This window comes from Pleurodeles waltl, chromosome 10 (genome assembly GCF_031143425.1).
Source record: "Pleurodeles waltl isolate 20211129_DDA chromosome 10, aPleWal1.hap1.20221129, whole genome shotgun sequence".
NCBI lineage: Eukaryota > Metazoa > Chordata > Amphibia > Caudata > Salamandridae > Pleurodeles > Pleurodeles waltl.
Genome location: NC_090449.1, coordinates 596,731,241 through 596,754,533, shown reverse-complemented (window position 1 = coordinate 596,754,533; position 23,293 = coordinate 596,731,241).

Here is a 23,293-nt window from a genome sequence, read left to right as displayed (position 1 = left end):
GGAATGCTTGGTGGAAGGAAATTTGTGGCTCTTCTCAGATTCCAGAACTTTCTGTCACCAAAATGTGAGGAAAACGTGTTTTTTTAGCCAAAGTTTCAGGTTTGCAAAGGGTTCTGGGTAACAGAAGCTGGTCAGAGCCCCACAAGTCATCCCATCTTGGATTCCCATCGGTCTCTAGTTTTAAAAAATGCACAGGTTTGGTAGGTTTCCCTAGGTGCAGGCTGAGCTAGAGGCCAAAATCTACAAGTAGGCACTTTGCAAAAACACCTCTGTTTTCTGTCAAAAAATGGGATGTGTCCACGTTGTGTTTTGGGGCATTTCCTGTTGCGGGCGCTCGGGCTACCCACACAAGTGAGGTAGCATTTTTATCGGGAGACTTGGAGGAACGCTGGGTGGAAGGAAATTTGTGGCTCATCTCAGATTCCAGAACTTTCTGTCACCGAAATGTGAGGAAAACATGTTTTTTTAGGCAAATTTTGAGGTTTGCAAAGGATTCTGGCTAACAGAACCTGGTCAGAGCCCCACAAGTCACCCTATCGTGAATTCCCCTAGGTCTCTGGTTTAAAAAAATGCACAGGTTTGGTATGTTTCCCTAGGTGCCGGCTGAGCTAGAGGCCAAAATATACAGGTAGGCAATTTGCAAAAAACACCTCTGTTTTCTATAAAAAAATGGGATGTGTCCACATTGCGTTTTGGGGCATTTCCTGTCGCAGGCGCTCGGCCTACCCACACAAGTGAGGTAGCATTTTTATCGGGAGACTTGGGGGAACGCTGGGTGGAAGGAAATTTGTGGCTCTTCTCAGATTCCAAAACTTTCTGTCACCAAAATGTGAGGAAAACGTGTTTTTTTAGCCAAATTTTGAGGTTTGCAAAGGATTCTGGGTAACAGAAGCTGGTCAGAGCCCCACAAGTCATCCCATCTTGGATTCCCATCGGTCTCTAGTTTTAAAAAATGCACAGGTTTGGTAGGTTTCCCTAGGTGCAGGCTGAGCTAGAAGCCAAAATCTACAAGTAGGCACTTTGCAAAAACACCTCTGTTTTCTGTCAAAAAATGGGATGTGTCCACGTTGTGTTTTGGGGCATTTCCTGTCGCGGGCGCTCGGGCTACCCACACAAGTGAGGTAGCATTTTTATCGGGAGACTTGGAGGAACGCTGGGTGGAAGGAAATTTGTGGCTCCTCTCAGATTCCAGAACTTTCTGTCACCGAAATGTGAGGAAAACATGTTTTTTTAGGCAAATTTTGAGGTTTGCAAAGGATTCTGGCTAACAGAACCTGGTCAGAGCCCCACAAGTCACCCTATCTTGAATTCCCCTAGGTCTCTGGCTTAAAAAAATGCACAGGTTTGGTATGCTTCCCTAGGTGCCGGCTGAGCTAGAGGCCAAAATCTACAGGTAGGCAATTTGCAAAAAACACCTCTGTTTTCTATAAAAAAATGGGATGTGTCCACATTGCGTTTTGGGGCATTTCCTGTCGCAGGCGCTCGGCCTACCCACACAAGTGAGGTATCATTTTTATCGGGAGACTCGGGGGAACGTTGGGTGGAAGGAAATTTGTGGCTCTTCTCAGATTCCAGAACTTTCTGTCACCAAAATGTGATGAAAATGTGTTTTTTTAGCCAAATTTTGAGGTTTGCAAAGGATTCTGGGTAACAGAAGCTGGTCAGAGCCCCACAAGTCATCCCATCTTGGATTCCCATCGGTCTCTAGTTTTAAAAAATGCACAGGTTTGGTAGGTTTCACTAGGTGCAGGCTGAGCTAGAGGCCAAAATCTACAAGTAGGCACTTTGCAAAAACACCTCTGTTTTATGTCAAAAAATGGGATGTGTCCACGTTGTGTTTTGGGGCATTTCCTGTCGCGGGTGCTCGGGCTACCCATACAAGTGAGGTAGCATTTTTATCGGGAGACTTGGAGGAACGCTGGGTGGAAGGAAATTTGTGGCTCCTCTCAGATTCCAGAACTTTCTGTCACCGAAATGTGAGGAAAACATGTTTTTTAGCCAAATTTTGAGGTTTGCAACGGATTCTGAGTAACAGAACCTGATCAGAGCCCCACAAGTCACCCCATCTTTGATTCCCCTCGGTCTCTATGTTTTCAAAAATGCACAGGTTTGGTAGCTTTCCCCTGGTGCCGGCTGAGCTAGAGGCCAAAATCTACAGGTAGGCACTTTGCAAAAAACACCTCTGTTTTCTGTCAAAAAATGGGATGTGTCCACGTTGCGTTTTGGGGCATTTCCTGTCGCTGGCGCTAGGCCTACCCACACAAGTGAGGTATCATTTTTATCGGGAGACTTGGGGCAACGCTGGGTGAAAGGAAATTTTTGGCTCTTCTCAGATTCCAGAACTTTCTGTCACCAAAATGTGAGGAAAACGTGTTTTTTAGCCAAATTTTGAGGTGTGCAAAGGATTCTGGGTAACAGAAGCTGGTCAGAGCCCCACAAGTCACCCCATCTTGGATTCCCATCGGTCTCTAGTTTTCAAAAATGCACAGGTTTGGTAGCGTTCCCAAGGTGCAGGCTGAGCTAGAGGCCAAAATCTACAGGTAGGCACTTTGCAAAAAACACCTCTGTTTTCTGTAAAAAAATGGGATGTGTCCACATTGCGTTTTGGGGCATTTCCTGTCGCTGGCGCTAGGCCTACACACACACAAATGAGCTATCATTTTTATCGGGAGACTTGGGGGAACGCTGGGTGGAAGGAAATTTGTGGCTCCTCTCAGATTCCAGAACTTTCTGTCACCGAAATGTGAGGAAAACATGTTTTTTTAGCCAAATTTTGAGGTTTGCAACGGATTCTGGGTAACAGAACCTGGTCAGAGCCCCACAAGTCACCTCATCTTTGACTCCCCTTGGTCTCTAGTTTTAAAAAATGCACAGGTTTGGTAGGTTTCCCTAGGTGCCGGCTGAGCTAGAGTCCTAAATCTACAGGTAGGCAATTTGCAAAAAACACCTCTGTTTTCTATTAAAAAATGGGATGTGTCCACGTTGCGTTTTGGGGCATTTCCTGTCGCAGGCGCTCGGCCTACCCACACAAGTGAGGTAGCATTTTTATCGGGAGACTTGGAGGAACGCTGGGTGGAAGGAAATTTGTGGCTCCTCTCAGATTCCAGAACTTTCTGTCACCGAAATGTGAGGAAAACGTGTTTTTTTAGGCAAATTTTGAGGTTTCCAAAGGATTCTGGCAAAGAGAACCTGGTCAGAGCCCCACAAGTCACCCTATCTTGAATTCCCCTAGGTCTCTGGTTTAAAAAAATGCACAGGTTTGGTATGTTTCCCTAGGTGCCGGCTGAGCTAGAGGCCAAAATCTACAGGTAGGCAATTTGCAAAAAAACACCTCTGTTTTCTATCAAAAAATGGGATGTGTCCACGTTGCGTTTTGGGGCATTTCCTGTCGCAGGCGCTCGGCCTACCCCCACAAGTGAGGTATCATTTTTATCGGGAGACTTGGGGGAACGCTGGGTGGAAGGAAACTTGTGGCTCTTCTCAGATTCCAGAACTTTCTGTCACCAAAATGCGAGGAAAACGTGTTTTTTTAGCCAAATTTTGAGGTTTGCAAAGGATTCTGGGTAACAGAAGCTGGTCAGAGCCCCACAAGTCACCCCATCTTGGATTCCCATCGGTCTCTAGTTTTAAAAAATGCACAGGTTTGGTAGGTTTCCCTAGGTGCAGGCTGAGCTAGAGGCCAAAATCTACAGGTAGGCACTTTGCAAAAACACCTCTGTTTTCTGTCAAAAAATGGGATGTGTCCACGTTGTGTTTTGGGACATTTCCTGTCGCGGGCGCTCAGGCAACCCACACAAGTGAGGTAGCATTTTTATCGGGAGACTTGGAGGAACGCTGGGTGATAGGAAATTTGTGGCTCCTCTCAGATTCCAGAACTTTCTGTCACCGAAATGTGAGGAAAACATGTTTTTTTAGCCAAATTTTGAGGTTTGCAACGGATTCTGGGTAACAGAACCTGATCAGAGCCCCACAAGTCACCCCATCTTTGATTCCCCTCGGTCTCTATGTTTTCAAAAATGCACAGGTTTGGTAGCTTTCCCCTGGTGCCGGCTGAGCTAGAGGCCAAAATCTACAGGTAGGCACTTTCCAAAAAACACCTCTGTTTTCTGTCAAAAAATGGGATGTGTCCACGTTGCGTTTTGGGGCATTTCTTGTCGCGGGCGCTAGGCCTACCCACAGAAGTGAGGTATCATTTTTATCGAGAGACTTGGGGGAACACTGGGTGGAAGGAAATTTGTGGCTCCTCTCAGATTCCAGAACTTTCTGTCACTGAAATGTGAGGAAAACTTGTTTTTTAGCCAAATTTTGAGGTTTGAAAAGGATTCTGGGTAACAGAACCTGGTCAGAGCCCCACAAGTCACCCCATCTTTGATTCCCCTTGGTCTCTAGTTTTAAAAAATGCACAGGTTTGGTAGGTTTCCCTAGGTGCCGGCTGAGCTAGAGGCCAAAATCTACAGGTAGGCACATTGCAAAAACCACCTCTGTTTTCTGTCAAAAAATGGGATGTGTCCACGTTGCGTCTTGGGGCATTTCCTGTCGCGGGCGCTAGGCCTACCCACACAAGTGAGGTATCATTTTTATCGGGAGACTTGAAGGAACGCTAAGTGGAAGGGAATTTGTGTCTCTTCTCATTTTCCAGAACTTTCTGTCACCAAAATGTGAGGAAAACGTGTTTTTTTAGCCAAATTTTGAGGTTTGCAAAGGATTCTGGGTAACAGAAGCTGGTCAGAGCCCCACAAGTCACCCCATCTTGGATTCCCATTGGTCTCTAGTTTTAAAAAATGCACAGGTTTGGTAGGTTTCCCTAGGTGCAGGCTGACCTAGAGGCCAAAATCTACAAGTAGGCACTTTGCAAAAACACCTCTGTTTTCTGTCAAAAAATGGGATGTGTCCACGTTGTGTTTTGGGGCATTTCCTGTTGCGGGCGCTCAGGCTACCCACACAAGTGAGGTAGCATTTTTATCGGGAGACTTGGAGGAACGCTGGGTGGAAGGAAATTTGTGGCTCCTCTCAGATTCCACAACTTTCTGTCACCGAAATGTGAGGAAAACATGTTTTTTTAGGCAAATTTTGAGGTTTGCAAAGGATTCTGGCTAACAGAACCTGGTCAGAGCCCCACAAGTCACCCTATCTTTAATTCACCTAGGTCTCTGGTTTAAAAAAATGCACAGGTTTGGTATGTTTCCCTAGGTGCCGGCTGAGCTAGAGGCCAAAATCTACAGGTAGGCACTTTGCAAAAAACACCTCTGTTTTCTGTAAAAAAATGGGATGTGTCCACGTTGCGTTTTGGGGCATTTCGTGTTGCGGGCGCTAGGCCTACCCACAGAAGTGAGGTATCATTTTTATCGAGAGACTTGGGGGAACACTGGGTGGAAGGAAATTAGTGGCTCCTCTCAGATTCCAGAACTTTTTGTCACTGAAATGTGAGGAAAACGTGTTTTTTTAGCCAAATTTTGAGGTTTGAAAAGGATTCTGGGTAACAGAACCTGGTCAGAGCCCCACAAGTCACCCCATCTTTGATTCCCCTTGGTCTCTAGTTTTAAAAAATGCACAGGTCTGGTAGGTTTTCCTAGGTGCTGGCTGAGCTAGAGGCCAAAATCTACAGGTAGGCACTTTGCAAAAAACACCTCTGTTTTTTGTCAAAAAATGGGATGTGTCCACGTTGCGTTTTGGGGCATTTCCTGTCGCTGGCGCTAGGCCTACCCACACAAGTGAGGTATCATTTTTATCGGGAGACTTGGGGGAACGCTGGGTGGAAGGAAATTTGTGGCTCTTCTCAGATTCCAGAACTTTCTGTCACCAAAATGTGAGGAAAACGTGTTTTTTTAGCCAAATTTTCAGGTTTGCAAAGGATTCTGGGTAACAGAAGCTGGTCAGAGCCCCACAAGTCACCCCATCTTGGATTCCCATCGGTCTCTAGTTTTAAAAAATGCACAGGTTTGGTAGGTTTCCCTAGGTGCAGGCTGACCTAGAGGCCAAAATCTACAAGTAGGCACTTTGCAAAAAACACCTCTGTTTTCTGTCAAAAAATGGGATGTGTCCACGTTGTGTTTTGGGGCATTTCCTGTCGCGGGTGCTCGGGCTACCCACACAAGTGAGGTAGCATTTTTATCAGGAGACTTGGAGGAACGCTGGGTGGAAGGAAATTTGTGGCTCCCCTCACATTCCAGAACTTTATGTCACTGAAATGTGAGGAAAACGTGTTTTTTTAGCCAAATTTTGAGGTTTGCAAAGGATTCTGGGCAACAGAACCTGGTCAGAGCCCGACAAGTCACCCCATCTTGGATTCCCCTAAGTCTCTCGTTTTCAAACATGCACAGGTTTGGTATGTTTCCCTAGCTGCCAGCTGAGCTAGAGGCCAAAATCTACAGGTAGGCACTTTGCAAAAAACACCTCTGTTTCCTGTCAAAAAATGGGATGTGTGCACGTTGTGTTTTGGGGCATTTCCTGCCGCGGGCGCTAGGCATGCCCACACAAGTGAGGTATCATTTTTATCGGGAGACTTGGGGGAGCGCTGGGTGGAAGGAAATTTGTGGCTCTTCTCAGATTCCAGAACTTTCTGTCACCAAAATGTGAGGAAAATGTGTTTTTTTAGCCAAATTTTGAGGTTTGCAAAGGATTCTGGGTAACAGAAGCTGGTCAGAGCCCCACAAGTCACCCCATCTTGGATTCCCATCGGTCTCTAGTTTTAAAAAATGCACAGGTTTGGTAGGTTTCCCTAGGTGCAGGCTGAGCTAGAGGCCAAAATCTACAGGTAGGCACTTTGCAAAAACACCTCTGTTTTCTGTCAAAAAATGGGATGTGTCCACGTTGTGTTTTGGGGCATTTCCTGTTGCGGGCGCTCAGGCTACCCACACAAGTGAGGTAGCATTTTTATCGGGAGACTTGGAGGAACGCTGGGTGGAAGGAAATTTGTGGCTCCTCTCAGATTCCACAACTTTCTGTCACCGAAATGTGAGGAAAACATGTTTTTTTAGGCAAATTTTGAGGTTTGCAAAGGATTCTGGCTAACAGAACCTGGTCAGAGCCCCACAAGTCACCCTATCTTTAATTCACCTAGGTCTCTGGTTTAAAAAAATGCACAGGTTTGGTATGTTTCCCTAGGTGCCGGCTGAGCTAGAGGCCAAAATCTACAGGTAGGCACTTTGCAAAAAACACCTCTGTTTTCTGTCAAAAAATGGGATGTGTCCACGTTGCGTTTTGGGGCATTTCGTGTTGCGGGCGCTAGGCCTACCCACAGAAGTGAGGTATCATTTTTATCGAGAGACTTGGGGGAACACTGGGTGGAAGGAAATTAGTGGCTCCTCTCAGATTCCAGAACTTTCTGTCACTGAAATGTGAGGAAAACGTGTTTTTTTAGCCAAATTTTGAGGTTTGAAAAGGATTCTGGGTAACAGAACCTGGTCAGAGCCCCACAAGTCACCCCATCTTTGATTCCCCTTGGTCTCTAGTTTTAAAAAATGCACAGGTCTGGTAGGTTTTCCTAGGTGCTGGCTGAGCTAGAGGCCAAAATCTACAGGTAGGCACTTTGCAAAAAACACCTCTGTTTTTTGTCAAAAAATGGGATGTGTCCACGTTGCGTTTTGGGGCATTTCCTGTCGCTGGCGCTAGGCCTACCCACACAAGTGAGGTATCATTTTTATCGGGAGACTTGGGGGAACGCTGGGTGGAAGGAAATTTGTGGCTCTTCTCAGATTCCAGAACTTTCTGTCACCAAAATGTGAGGAAAACGTGTTTTTTTAGCCAAATGTTGAGGTTTGCAAAGCATTCTGGGTAACAGAACCTGGTCAGAGCCCCACAAGTCACCCCATCTTGGATTCCCCTAGGTCTCTAGTTTTCAAAAATGCACAGGTCTGGTAGGTTTCTCTAGGTGCTGGCTGAGCTAGAGGCCAAAATCTACAGGTAGGCACTTTGCAAAAAACAACTCTGTTTTTTGTCAAAAAATGGGATGTGTCCACGTTGCGTTTTGGGGCATTTCCTGTCGCTGGCGCTAGGCCTACCCACACAAGTGAGGTATCATTTTTATCGGGAGACTTGGGGGAACGCTGGGTGGAAGGAAATTTGTGGCTCTTCTCAGATTCCAGAACTTTCTGTCACCAAAATGTGAGGAAAATGTGTTTTTTTAGCCAAATTTTGAGGTTTGCAAAGGATTCTGGGTAACAGAAGCTGGTCAGAGCCCCACAAGTCACCCCATCTTGGATTCCCATCGGTCTCTAGTTTTAAAAAATGCACAGGTTTGGTATGTTTCCCTAGGTGCAGCCTGAGCTAGAGGCCAAAATCTACAAGTAGTCATTTTGCAAAAACACCTCTGTTTTCTGTCAAAAAATGGGATGTGTCCACGTTGTGTTTTGGGACATTTCCTGTCGCGGGCGCTCAGGCTACTCACACAAGTGAGGTAGCATTTTATCGGGAGACTTGGAGGAACGCTGGGTGGAAGGAAATTTGTGGCTCCTCTCAGATTCCAGAACTTTATGTCACTGAAATGTGAGGAAAACGTGTTTTTTTAGCCAAATTTTGAGGTTTGCAAAGGATTCTAGGCAACAGAACCTGGTCAGAGCACGACAAGTCACCCCATCTTGGATTCCCCTAGGTCTCTCGTTTTCAAACATGCACAGGTTTGGTATGTTTCCCTAGCTGCCAGCTGAGCTAGAGGCCAAAATCTACAGGTAGGCACTTTGCAAAAAACACCTCTGTTTCCTGTCAAAAAATGGGATGTGTGCACGTTGTGTTTTGGGGCATTTCCTGCCGCGGGCGCTAGGCATGCCCACACAAGTGAGGTATCATTTTTATCGGGAGACTTGGGGGAGCGCTGGGTGGAAGGAAATTTGTGGCTCTTCTCAGATTCCAGAACTTTCTGTCACCAAAATGTGAGGAAAATGTGTTTTTTTAGCCAAATTTTGAGGTTTGCAAAGGATTCTGGGTAACAGAAGCTGGTCAGAGCCCCACAAGTCACCCCATCTTGGATTCCCATCGGTCTCTAGTTTTAAAAAATGCATAGGTTTGGTAGGTTTCCCTAGGTGCAGGCTGAGCTAGAGGCCAAAATCTACAGGTAGGCACTTTGCAAAAACACCTCTGTTTTCTGTCAAAAAATGGGATGTGTCCACGTTGTGTTTTGGGGCATTTCCTGTCGCGGGCTCTCGGGCTCTCGGGCTACCCACACAAGTGTGGTAGCATTTTTATCGGGAGACTTGGAAGAACGGTGGGTGGAAGGAAATTTGTGGCTCCTCCCAGATTCCAGAACTTTCTGTCACCGAAATGTGAGGAAAACATGTTTTTTTAGCCAAATTTTGAGGTTTGCAACGGATTCTGGGTAACAGAACCTGATCAGAGCCCCACAAGTCACCCCATCTTTGATTCCCCTCGGTCTCCATGTTTTCAAAAATGCACAGGTTTGGTAGCTTTTCCCTGGTGCCGGCTGAGCTAGAGGCCAAAATCTACAGGTAGGCACTTTGCAAAAAGCACCTCTGTTTTCTGTCAAAAAATGGGATGTGTCCACGTTGCGTTTTGGGGCATTTCCTGTCGCGGGCGCTAGGCCTACCCACAGAAGTGAGGTATAATTTTTATCGGGAGACTTGGGGGAACACTGGGTGGAAGGAAATTTGTGGCTCCTCTCAGATTCCAGAACTTTCTGTCACTGAAATGTGAGGAAAACGTGTTTTTTTAGCCAAATTTTGAGGTTTGAAAAGGATTCTGGGTAACAGAACCTAGTCAGAGCCCCACAAGTCACCCCATCTTTGATTCCCCTTGGTCTCTAGTTTTAAAAAATGCACACGTTTGGTAGGTTTCCCTAGGTGCTGGCTGAGCTAGAGGCCAAAATCTACAGGTAGGCACTTTGCAAAAAACACCTCTGTTTTCTGTCAAAAAATGGGATGTGTCCACGTTGCGTTTTTGGGGCATTTCATGTCGCTGGCGCTAGGCCTACCCACACAAGTGAGGTATCATTTTTATCGGGAGACTTGGGGGAACGCTGGGTGGAAGGAAATTCGTGGCTCTTCTCAGATTCCAGAACTTTCTGTCACCAAAATGTGAGGAAAATGTGTATTTTTAGCCAAATTTTGAGGTTTGCAAAGGATTCTGGGTAACAGAAGCTGGTCAGAGCCCCACAAGTCACCCCATCTTGGATTCCCATCGGTCTCTAGTTTTAAAAAATGCACAGGTTTGGTAGCTTTCCCCTGGTGCCGGCTGAGCTAGAGGCCAAAATCTACAGGTAGGCACTTTCCTAAAAACACCTCTGTTTTCTGTCAAAAAATGGGATGTGTCCACGTTGCGTTTTGGGGCATTTCTTGTCGCGGGCGCTAGGCCTACCCACAGAAGTGAGGTATCATTTTTATCGAGAGACTTGGGGGAACACTGGGTGGAAGGAAATTTGTGGCTCCTCTCAGATTCCAGAACTTTCTGTCACTGAAATGTGAGGAAAACGTGTTTTTTTAGCCAAATTTTGAGGTTTGAAAAGTATTCTGGGTAACAGAACCTGGTCAGAGCCCCACAAGTCACCCCATCTTTGATTCCCCTTGGTCTCTAGTTTTAAAAAATGCACAGGTTTGGTAGGTTTCCCTAGGTGCCGGCTGAGCTAGAGGCCAAAATCTACAGGTAGGCACATTGCAAAAACCACCTCTGTTTTCTGTCAAAAAATGGGATGTGTCCACGTTGCGTCTTGGGGCATTTCCTGTCGCGGGCGCTAGGCCTACCCACACAAGTGAGGTATCATTTTTATCGGGAGACTTGAAGGAACGCTAAGTGGAAGGGAATTTGTGTCTCTTCTCATTTTCCAGAACTTTCTGTCACCAAAATGTGAGGAAAACGTGTTTTTTTAGCCAAATTTTGAGGTTTGCAAAGGATTCTGGGTAACAGAAGCTGGTCAGAGCCCCACAAGTCACCCCATCTTGGATTCCCATTGGTCTCTAGTTTTAAAAAATGCACAGGTTTGGTAGGTTTCCCTAGGTGCAGGCTGACCTAGAGGCCAAAATCTACAAGTAGGCACTTTGCAAAAACACCTCTGTTTTCTGTCAAAAAATGGGATGTGTCCACGTTGTGTTTTGGGGCATTTCCTGTTGCGGGCGCTCAGGCTACCCACACAAGTGAGGTAGCATTTTTATCGGGAGACTTGGAGGAACGCTGGGTGGAAGGAAATTTGTGGCTCCTCTCAGATTCCACAACTTTCTGTCACCGAAATGTGAGGAAAACATGTTTTTTTAGGCAAATTTTGAGGTTTGCAAAGGATTCTGGCTAACAGAACCTGGTCAGAGCCCCACAAGTCACCCTATCTTTAATTCACCTAGGTCTCTGGTTTAAAAAAATGCACAGGTTTGGTATGTTTCCCTAGGTGCCGGCTGAGCTAGAGGCCAAAATCTACAGGTAGGCACTTTGCAAAAAACACCTCTGTTTTCTGTCAAAAAATGGGATGTGTCCACGTTGCGTTTTGGGGCATTTCGTGTTGCGGGCGCTAGGCCTACCCACAGAAGTGAGGTATCATTTTTATCGAGAGACTTGGGGGAACACTGGGTCGAAGGAAATTAGTGACTCCTCTCAGATTCCAGAACTTTCTGTCACTGAAATGTGAGGAAAACGTGTTTTTTTAGCCAAATTTTGAGGTTTGAAAAGGATTCTGGGTAACAGAACCTGGTCAGAGCCCCACAAGTCACCCCATCTTTGATTCCCCTTGGTCTCTAGTTTTAAAAAATGCACAGGTCTGGTAGGTTTTCCTAGGTGCTGGCTGAGCTAGAGGCCAAAATCTACAGGTAGGCACTTTGCAAAAAACACCTCTGTTTTTTGTCAAAAAATGGGATGTGTCCACGTTGCGTTTTGGGGCATTTCCTGTCGCTGGCGCTAGGCCTACCCACACAAGTGAGGTATCATTTTTATCGGGAGACTTGGGGGAACGCTGGGTGGAAGGAAATTTGTGGCTCTTCTCAGATTCCAGAACTTTCTGTCACCAAAATGTGAGGAAAACGTGTTTTTTTAGCCAAATGTTGAGGTTTGCAAAGCATTCTGGGTAACAGAACCTGGTAAGAGCCCCACAAGTCACCCCATCTTGGATTCCCCTAGGTCTCTAGTTTTCAAAAATGCACAGGTCTGGTAGGTTTCTCTAGGTGCTGGCTGAGCTAGAGGCCAAAATCTACAGGTAGGCACTTTGCAAAAAACAACTCTGTTTTTTGTCAAAAAATGGGATGTGTCCACGTTGCGTTTTGGGGCATTTCCTGTCGCTGGCGCTAGGCCTACCCACACAAGTGAGGTATCATTTTTATCGGGAGACTTGGGGGAACGCTGGGTGGAAGGAAATTTGTGGCTCTTCTCAGATTCCCGAACTTTCTGTCACTGAAATGTGAGGAAAACGTGTTTTTTTAGCCAAATTTTGAGGTTTGAAAAGGATTCTGGGTAACAGAACCTGGTCAGAGCCCCACAAGTCACCCCATCTTTGATTCCCCTTGGTCTCTAGTTTTAAAAAATGCACAGGTCTGGTAGGTTTTCCTAGGTGCTGGCTGAGCTAGAGGCCAAAATCTACAGGTAGGCACTTTGCAAAAAACACCTCTGTTTTTTGTCAAAAAATGGGATGTGTCCACGTTGCGTTTTGGGGCATTTCCTGTCGCTGGCGCTAGGCCTACCCACACAAGTGAGGTATCATTTTTATCGGGAGACTTGGGGGAACGCTGGGTGGAAGGAAATTTGTGGCTCTTCTCAGATTCCAGAACTTTCTGTCACCAAAATGTGAGGAAAATGTGTTTTTTTAGCCAAATTTTGAGGTTTGCAAAGGATTCTGGGTAACAGAAGCTGGTCAGAGCCCCACAAGTCACCCCATCTTGGATTCCCATCGGTCTCTAGTTTTAAAAAATGCACAGGTTTGGTATGTTTCCCTAGGTGCAGCCTGAGCTAGAGGCCAAAATCTACAAGTAGTCATTTTGCAAAAACACCTCTGTTTTCTGTCAAAAAATGGGATGTGTCCACGTTGTGTTTTGGGACATTTCCTGTCGCGGGCGCTCAGGCTACTCACACAAGTGAGGTAGCATTTTATCGGGAGACTTGGAGGAACGCTGGGTGGAAGGAAATTTGTGGCTCCTCTCAGATTCCAGAACTTTATGTCACTGAAATGTGAGGAAAACGTGTTTTTTTAGCCAAATTTTGAGGTTTGCAAAGGATTCTAGGCAACAGAACCTGGTCAGAGCACGACAAGTCACCCCATCTTGGATTCCCCTAGGTCTCTCGTTTTCAAACATGCACAGGTTTGGTATGTTTCCCTAGCTGCCAGCTGAGCTAGAGGCCAAAATCTACAGGTAGGCACTTTGCAAAAAACACCCCTGTTTCCTGTCAAAAAATGGGATGTGTGCACGTTGTGTTTTGGGGCATTTCCTGCCGCGGGCGCTAGGCATGCCCACACAAGTGAGGTATCATTTTTATCGGGAGACTTGGGGGAGCGCTGGGTGGAAGGAAATTTGTGGCTCTTCTAAGATTCCAGAACTTTCTGTCACCAAAATGTGAGGAAAATGTGTTTTTTTAGCCAAATTTTTAGGTTTGCAAAGGATTCTGGGTAACAAGCTGGTCAGAGCCCCACAAGTCACCCCATCTTGGATTCCCATCGGTCTCTAGTTTTAAAAAATGCACAGGTTTGGTAGGTTTCCCTAGGTGCAGGCTGAGCTAGAGGCCAAAATCTACAGGTAGGCACTTTGCAAAAAACACCTCTGTTTTCTGTCAAAAAATGGGATGTGTCCACGTTGTGTTTTGGGGCATTTCCTGTCGCGGGCTCTCGGGCTACCCACACAAGTGTGGTAGCATTTTTATCGGGAGACTTGGAAGAACAGTGGGTGGAAGGAAATTTGTGGCTCCTCCCAGATTCCAGAACTTTCTGTCACCGAAATGTGAGGAAAACATGTTTTTTTAGCCAAATTTTGAGGTTTGCAACGGAATCTGGGTAACAGAACCTGATCAGAGCCCCACAAGTCACCCAATCTTTGATTCCCCTCGGTCTCTATGTTTTAAAAAATGCACAGGTTTGGTAGCTTTCCCCTGGTGCCGGCTGAGCTAGAGGTCAAAATCTACAGGTAGGCACTTTGCAAAAAACACCTCTGTTTTCTGTCAAAAAATGGGATGTGTCCACGTTGCGTTTTGGGGCATTTCCTGTCGCGGGCGCTAGGCCTACCCACAGAAGTGAGGTATCATTTTTATCGGGAGACCTGGGGGAACACTGGGTGGAAGGAAATTTGTGGCTCCTCTCAGATTCCAGAACTTTCTGTCACTGAAATGTGAGGAAAACGTGTTTTTTTAGCCAAATTTTGAGGTTTGAAAAGGATTCTGGGTATCAGAACCTAGTCAGAGCCCCACAAGTCACCCCATCTTTGATTCCCCTTGGTCTCTAGTTTTAAAAAATGCACAGGTTTGGTAGGTTTCCCTAGGTGCAGGCTGAGCTAGAGGCCAAAATCTACAGGTAGGCACTTTGCAAAAAACACCTCTGTTTTCTGTCAAAAATTGGGATGTGTCCACGTTGCGTTTTGGGGCATTTCATGTAGCTGGCGCTAGGCCTACCCACACAAGTGAGGTATCATTTTTATCGGGAGACTTGGGGGAACGCTGGGTGGAAGGAAATTTGTGGCTCTTCTCAGATTCCAGAACTTTCTGTCACCAAAATGTGAGGAAAATGTGTTTTTTTAGCCAAATTTTGAGGTTTGCAAAGGATTCTGGGTAACAGAAGCTGGTCAGAGCCCCACAAGTCACCCCATCTTGGATTCCCATCGGTCTCTAGTTTTAAAAAATGCACAGGTTTGGTAGGTTTCCCAAGGTGCAGGCTGAGCTAGAGGCCAAAATCTACAGGTAGGAACTTTGCAAAAACACCTCTGTTTTCTGTCAAAAAATGGGATGTGTCCACGTTGTGTTTTGGGGCATTTCCTGTCACGGGCTCTCGGGCTACCCACACAAGTGTGGTAGCATTTTTATCGGGAGACTTGGAAGAACGGTGGGTGGAAGGAAATTTGTGGCTCCTCCCAGATTCCAGAACTTTCTGTCACCGAAATGTGAGGAAAACATGTTTTTTTAGCCAAATTTTGAGGTTTGCAACGGAATCTGGGTAACAGAACCTGATCAGAGCCCCACAAGTCACCCCATCTTTGATTCCCCTCGGTCTCTATGTTTTAAAAAATGCACAGGTTTGGTAGCTTTCCCCTGGTGCCGGCTGAGCTAGAGGTCAAAATCTACAGGTAGGCACTTTGCAAAAAACACCTCTGTTTTCTGTCAAAAAATGGGATGTGTCCACGTTGCGTTTTGGGGCATTTCCTGTCGCGGGCGCTAGGCCTACCCACAGAAGTGAGGTATCATTTTTATCGGGAGACTTGGGGGAACACTGGGTGGAAGGAAATTTGTGGCTCCTCTCAGATTCCAGAACTTTCTGTCACTGAAATGTGAGGAAAACGTGTTTTTTTAGCCAAATTTTGAGGTTTGAAAAGGATTCTGGGTATCAGAACCTAGTCAGAGCCCCACAAGTCACCCCATCTTTGATTCCCCTTGGTCTCTAGTTTTAAAAAATGCACAGGTTTGGTAGGTTTCCCTAGGTGCAGGCTGAGCTAGAGGCCAAAATCTACAGGTAGGCACTTTGCAAAAAACACCTCTGTTTTCTGTCAAAAATTGGGATGTGTCCACGTTGCGTTTTGGGGCATTTCATGTAGCTGGCGCTAGGCCTACCCACACAAGTGAGGTATCATTTTTATCGGGAGACTTGGGGGAACGCTGGGTGGAAGGAAATTTGTGGCTCTTCTCAGATTCCAGAACTTTCTGTCACCAAAATGTGAGGAAAATGTGTTTTTTTTAGCCAAATTTTGAGGTTTGCAAAGGATTCTGGGTAACAGAAGCTGGTCAGAGCCCCACAAGTCACCCCATCTTGGATTCCCATCGGTCTCTAGTTTTAAAAAATGCACAGGTTTGGTAGGTTTCCCAAGGTGCAGGCTGAGCTAGAGGCCAAAATCTACAGGTAGGAACTTTGCAAAAACACCTCTGTTTTCTGTCAAAAAATGGGATGTGTCCACGTTGTGTTTTGGGGCATTTCCTGTCACGGGCTCTCGGGCTACCCACACAAGTGTGGTAGCATTTTTATCGGGAGACTTGGAAGAACGGTGGGTGGAAGGAAATTTGTGGCTCCTCCCAGATTCCAGAACTTTCTGTCACCGAAATGTGAGGAAAACATGTTTTTTTAGCCAAATTTTGAGGTTTGCAACGGATTCTGGGTAACAGAACCTGATCAGAGCCCCACAAGTCACCCCATCTTTGATTCCCCTCGGTCTCCATGTTTTCAAAAATGCACAGGTTTGGTAGCTTTCCCCTGGTGCCGGCTGAGCAAGAGGCCAAAATCTACAGGTAGGCACTTTGCAAAAAGCACCTCTGTTTTCTGTCAAAAAATGGGATGTGTCCACGTTGCGTTTTGGGGCATTTCCTGTCGCGGGCGCTAGGCCTACCCACAGAAGTGAGGTATCATTTTTATCGGGAGACTTGGGGGAACACTGGGTGGAAGGAAATTTGTGGCTCCTCTCAGATTCCAGAACTTTCTGTCACTGAAATGTGAGGAAAACGTGTTTTTTTAGCCAAATCTTGAGGTTTGAAAAGGATTCTGGGTAACAGAACCTAGTCAGAGCCCCACAAGTCACCCCATCTTTAATTCCCCTTGGTCTCTAGTTTTGAAAAATGCACACGTTTGGTAGGTTTCCCTAGGTGCTGGCTGAGCTAGAGGCCAAAATCTACAGGTAGGCACTTTGCAAAAAACACCTCTGTTTTCTGTCAAAAAATGGGATGTGTCCACGTTGCGTTTTGGGGCATTTCATGTCGCTGGCGCTAGGCCTACCCACACAAGTGAGGTATCATTTTTATCGGGAGACTTGGGGGAACGCTGGGTGGAAGGAAATTCGTGGCTCTTCTCAGATTCCAGAACTTTCTGTCACCAAAATGTGAGGAAAATGTGTATTTTTAGCCAAATTTTGAGGTTTGCAAAGGATTCTGGGTAACAGAAGCTGGTCAGAGCCCCACAAGTCACCCCATCTTGGATTCCCATCGGTCTCTAGTTTTTAAAAATGCACAGGTTTGGTAGCTTTCCCTAGGTGCAGGCTGAGCTAGAGGCCAAAATCCACAGGTAGGCACTTTGCAAAAAACACCTCTGTTTTTTGTAAAAAAATGGGATGTGTCCACGTTGTGTTTTGGGGCACTTCCTGTCGCGGGCGCTAGGCCTACCCACACAAATGAGCTATCATTTTTTTCGGGAGACTTGGGGGAACGCTGGGTGGAAGGAAATTTGTGGCTCCTCTCAGATTCCAGAACTTTCTGTCACCGAAATGTGAGGAAAACGTGTTTTTTAGGTAAATTTTGAGGTTTGCAAAGGATTCTGGCTAACACAACCTGGTCAGAGCCCCACAAGTCACCCTATCTTGAATTCCCCTAGGTCTCTGGTTTAAAAAAATGCACAGGTTTGGTATGTTTCCCTAGGTGCCGGCTGAGCTAGAGGCCAAAATCTACAGGTAGGCAATTTGCAAAAAAACACCTCTGTTTTCTATAAAAAAATGGGATGTGTCCACATTGCGTTTTGGGGCATTTTCTGTCGCGGGCGCTCGGGCTACCCACACAAGTGAGGTAGCATTTTTATCGGGAGACTTGGAGGAACGCTGGGTGGAAGGAAATTTGTGACTCCTCTCAGATTCCAGAACTTTCTGTCACCGAAATGTGAGGAAAACATGTTTTTTTAGCCAAATTTTGAGGTTTGCAACGGATTCTGGGTAACAGAACCTGATCAGAGCCCCACAAGTCACCCCATCTTTGATTCCCCTCGGTCTCTATGTTTTCAAAAATGCACAGGTTTGGTAGCTTTCCCCTGGTGCCGGCTGATCTAGAGGCCAAAATCTACAGGTAGGCACTTGGCAAAAAACACCTCTGTTTTCTGTCAAAAAATGGGATGTGTCCACGTTGCGTTTTGGGGCATTTCCTGTCGCTGGCGCTACGCCTACCCACACAAGTGAGGTATCATTTTTATCGGGAGACTTGGGGGAACGCTGGGTGGAAGGAAATTTTTGGCTCTTCTCAGATTCCAGAACTTTCTGTCACCAAAATGTGAGGAAAACGTGTTTTTTAGCCAAATTTTGAGGTTTGCAAAGGATTCTGGGTAACAGAAGCTGGTCAGAGCCCCACAAGTCACCCCATCTTGGATTCCCATCGGTCTCTAGTTTACCAAAATGCACAGGTTTGGTAGCTTTCCCAAGGTGCAGGCTGAGCTAGAGGCCAAAATCTACAGGTAGGCACTTTGCAAAAAACAACTCTGTTTTCTGTAAAAAAATGGGATGTGTCCACGTTGTGTTTTGGGCAACTTCCTGTCACGGACGCTAGGCCTACCCACACAAATGAGCTATCATTTTTATCGGGAGACTTGGGGGAACGCTGGGTGGAAGGAAATTTGTGGCTCCTCTCAGATTCCAGAACTTTCTGTCACCGAAATGTGAGGAAAACATGTTTTTTTAGCCAAATTTTGAGGTTTGCAACGGATTCTGGGTAACAGAACCTGGTCAGAGCCCCACAAGTCACCTCATCTTTGATTCCCCTTGGTCTCTAGTTTAAAAAAATGCACAGGTTTGGTAGGTTTCCCTAGGTGCCGGCTGAGCTTGAGTCCTAAATCTACAGGTAGGCAATTTGCAAAAAACACCTCTGTTTTCTATTAAAAAATGGGATGTGTCCACGTTGCGTTTTGGGGCATTTCCTGTCGCAGGCGCTCGGCCTAACCACACAAGTGAGGTAGCATTTTTATCGGGAGACTTGGAGGAACGCTGGGTGGAAGGAAATTTGTGGCTCCTCTCAGATTCCAGAACTTTCTGTCACCGAAATGTGAGGAAAACGTGTTTTTTTAGGCAAATTTTGAGGTTTGCAAAGGATTCTGGCTAACAGAACGTGGTCAGAGCCCCACAAGTCACCCTATCTTGAATTCCCCTAGGTCTCTGGTTTAAAAAAATGCACAGGTTTGGTATGTTTCCCTAGGTGCCGGCTGAGCTAGAGGCCAAAATCTACAGGTAGGCAATTTGCAAAAAAACGCCTCTGTTTTCTATCAAAAAATGGGATGTGTCCACGTTGCGTTTTGGGGCATTTCCTGTCGCAGGCGCTCGGCCTCCCCACACAAGTGAGGTATCATTTTTAGTGGGAGACTTGGGGGAACGCTGGGTGGAAGGAAATTTGTGGCTCTTCTCAGATTCCAGAACTTTCTGTCACCAAAATGTGAGGAAAACGTGTTTTTTTAGCCAAATTTTGAGGTTTGCAAAGGATTCTGGGTAACAGAAGCTGGTCAGAGCCCCACAAGTCACCCCATCTTGGATTCCCATCGGTCTCTAGTTTTAAAAAATGCACAGGTTTGGTAGGTTTCCCTAGGTGCAGGCTGAGCTAGAGGCCAAAATCTACAAGTAGGCACTTTGCAAAAACACCTCTGTTTTCTGTAAAAAAATGGGATGTGTCCACGTTGTGTTTTGGGACATTTCCTGTCGCGGGCGCTCAGGCTACTCACACAAGTGAGGTAGCATTTTTATCGGGAGACTTGGAGGAACGCTGGGTGGAAGGAAATTTGTGGCTCCTCTCAGATTCCAGAACTTTCTGTCACCGAAATGTGAGGAAAACATGTTTTTTTAGCCAAATTTTGAGGTTTGCAACGGATTCTGGGTAACAGAACCTGATCAGAGCCCCACAAGTCACCCCATCTTTGATTCCCCTCGGTCTCTATCTTTTAAAAAATGCACAGGTTTGGTAGCTTTCCCCTGGTGCCGGCTGAGCTAGAGGCCAAAATCTACAGGTAGGCACTTTGCAAAAAACACCTCTGTTTTCTGTCAAAAAATGGGATGTGTCCACGTTGCGTTTTGGGGCATTTCCTGTCGCGGGCGCTAGGCCTACCCACAGAAGTGACGTATCATTTTTATCGAGAGACTTGGAGGAACACTGGGTGGAAGGAAATTTGTGGCTCCTCTCAGATTCCAGAACTTTCTGTCACTGAAATGTGAGGAAAACGTGTTTTTTTAGCCAAATTTTGAGGTTTGAAAAGGATTCTGGGTAACAGAACCTGGTCAGAGCCCCACAAGTCACCCCATCTTTGATTCCCCTTGGTCTCTAGTTTTAAAAAATGCACAGGTTTGGTAGGTTTCCCTAGGTCCCGGCTGAGCTAGAGGCCAAAATCTACAGGTAGGCACATTGCAAAAACCACCTCTGGTTTCTGTCAAAAAATGGGATGCGTCCACGTTGCGTCTTGGGGCATTTCCTGTCGCGGGCGCTAGGCCTACCCACACAAGTGAGGTATCATTTTTATCGGGAGACTTGAAGGAACGCTAAGTGGAAGGGAATTTGTGTCTCTTCTCATTTTCCAGAACTTTCTGTCACCAAAATGTGAGGAAAACGTGTTTTTTTAGCCAAATTTTGAGGTTTGCAAAGCATTCTGGGTAACAGAACCTGGTCAGAGCACCACAAGTCACCCCATCTTGGATTCCCCTAGGTCTCTAGTTTTCAAAAATGCACAGGTCTGGTAGGTTTCCCTAGGTGCTGGCTGAGCTAGAGGCCAAAATCTACAGGTAGGCACTTTGCAAAAAACACCTCTGTTTTTTGTCAAAAAATGGGATGTGTCCACGTTGCGTTTTGGGGCATTTCCTGTCGCTGGCGCTAGGCCTACCCACACAAGTGAGGTATCATTTTTATCGGGAGACTTGGGGGAACGCTGGGTGGAAGGAAATTTGTGGCTCTTCTCAGATTCCAGAACTTTCTGTCACCAAAATGTGAGGAAAACGTGTTTTTTTAGCCAAATTTTGAGGTTTGCAAAGGATTCTGGGTAACAGAAGCTGGTCAGAGCCCCACAAGTCACCCCATCTTGGATTCCCATCGGTCTCTAGTTTTAAAAAATGCACAGGTTTGGTAGGTTTCCCTAGGTGCAGCCTGAGCTAGAGGCCAAAATCTACAAGTAGGCATTTTGCAAAAACACCTCTGTTTTCTGTCAAAAAATGGGATGTGTCCACGTTGTGTTTTGGGACATTTCCTGTCGCGGGCACTCAGGCTACTCACACAAGTGAGGTAGCATTTTATCGGGAGACTTGGAGGAACGCTGGGTGGAAGGAAATTTGTGGCTCCTCTCAGATTCCAGAACTTTATGTAACTGAAATGTGAGGAAAACGTGTTTTTTTAGCCAAATTTTGAGGTTTGCAAAGGATTCTGGGCAACAGAACCTGGTCAGAGCACGACAAGTCACCCCATCTTGGATTCCCCTAGGTCTCTCGTTTTCAAACATGCATAGGTTTGGTATGTTTCCCTAGCTGCCAGCTGAGCTAGAGGCCAAAATCTACAGGTAGGCACTTTGCAAAAAACACCTCTGTTTCCTGTCAAAAAATGGGATGTGTGCACGTTGTGTTTTGGGGCATTTCCTGACGCGGGCGCTAGGCATGCCCACACAAGTGAGGTAGCATTTTTATCGGGAGACTTGGAGGAACGCTGGGTGGAAGGAAATTTGTGGCTCCTCTCAGATTCCAGAACTTTCTGTCACCGAAATGTGAGGAAAATGTGTTTTTTTAGGCAAATTTTGAGGTTTGCAAAGGATTCTGGGCAACAGAACCTGGTCAGAGCACGACAAGTCACCCCATCTTGGATTCCCCTAGGTCTCTCGTTTTCAAACATGCATAGGTTTGGTATGTTTCCCTAGCTGCCAGCTGAGCTAGAGGCCAAAATCTACAGGTAGGCACTTTGCAAAAAACACCTCTGTTTCCTGTCAAAAAATGGGATGTGTCCACGTTGCGTTTTGGGGCATTTCCTGTCGCAGGCGCTCGGCCTAACCACACAAGTGAGGTAGCATTTTTATCGGGAGACTTGGAGGAACGCTGGGTGGAAGGAAATTTGTGGCTCCTCTCAGATTCCAGAACTTTCTGTCACCGAAATGTGAGGAAAACGTGTTTTTTTAGGCAAATTTTGAGGTTTGCAAAGGATTCTGGCTAACAGAACGTGGTCAGAGCCCCACAAGTCACCCTATCTTGAATTCCCCTAGGTCTCTGGTTTAAAAAAATGCACAGGTTTGGTATGTTTCCCTAGGTGCCGGCTGAGCTAGAGGCCAAAATCTACAGGTAGGCAATTTGCAAAAAAACACCTCTGTTTTCTATCAAAAAATGGGATGTGTCCACGTTGCGTTTTGGGGCATTTCCTGTCGCAGGCGCTCGGCCTCCCCACACAAGTGAGGTATCATTTTTAGTGGGAGACTTGGGGGAACGCTGGGTGGAAGGAAATTTGTGGCTCTTCTCAGATTCCAGAACTTTCTGTCACCAAAATGTGAGGAAAACGTGTTTTTTTAGCCAAATTTTGAGGTTTGCAAAGGATTCTGGGTAACAGAAGCTGGTCAGAGCCCCACAAGTCACCCCATCTTGGATTCCCATCGGTCTCTAGTTTTAAAAAATGCACAGGTTTGGTAGGTTTCCCTAGGTGCAGGCTGAGCTAGAGGCCAAAATCTACAAGTAGGCACTTTGCAAAAACACCTCTGTTTTCTGTAAAAAAATGGGATGTGTCCACGTTGTGTTTTGGGACATTTCCTGTCGCGGGCGCTCAGGCTACTCACACAAGTGAGGTAGCATTTTTATCGGGAGACTTGGAGGAACGCTGGGTGGAAGGAAATTTGTGGCTCCTCTCAGATTCCAGAACTTTCTGTCACCGAAATGTGAGGAAAACATGTTTTTTTAGCCAAATTTTGAGGTTTGCAACGGATTCTGGGTAACAGAACCTGATCAGAGCCCCACAAGTCACCCCATCTTTGATTCCCCTCGGTCTCTATCTTTTAAAAAATGCACAGGTTTGGTAGCTTTCCCCTGGTGCCGGCTGAGCTAGAGGCCAAAATCTACAGGTAGGCACTTTGCAAAAAACACCTCTGTTTTCTGTCAAAAAATGGGATGTGTCCACGTTGCGTTTTGGGGCATTTCCTGTCGCGGGCGCTAGGCCTACCCACAGAAGTGACGTATCATTTTTATCGAGAGACTTGGAGGAACACTGGGTGGAAGGAAATTTGTGGCTCCTCTCAGATTCCAGAACTTTCTGTCACTGAAATGTGAGGAAAACGTGTTTTTTTAGCCAAATTTTGAGGTTTGAAAAGGATTCTGGGTAACAGAACCTGGTCAGAGCCCCACAAGTCACCCCATCTTTGATTCCCCTTGGTCTCTAGTTTTAAAAAATGCACAGGTTTGGTAGGTTTCCCTAGGTCCCGGCTGAGCTAGAGGCCAAAATCTACAGGTAGGCACATTGCAAAAACCACCTCTGGTTTCTGTCAAAAAATGGGATGTGTCCACGTTGCGTCTTG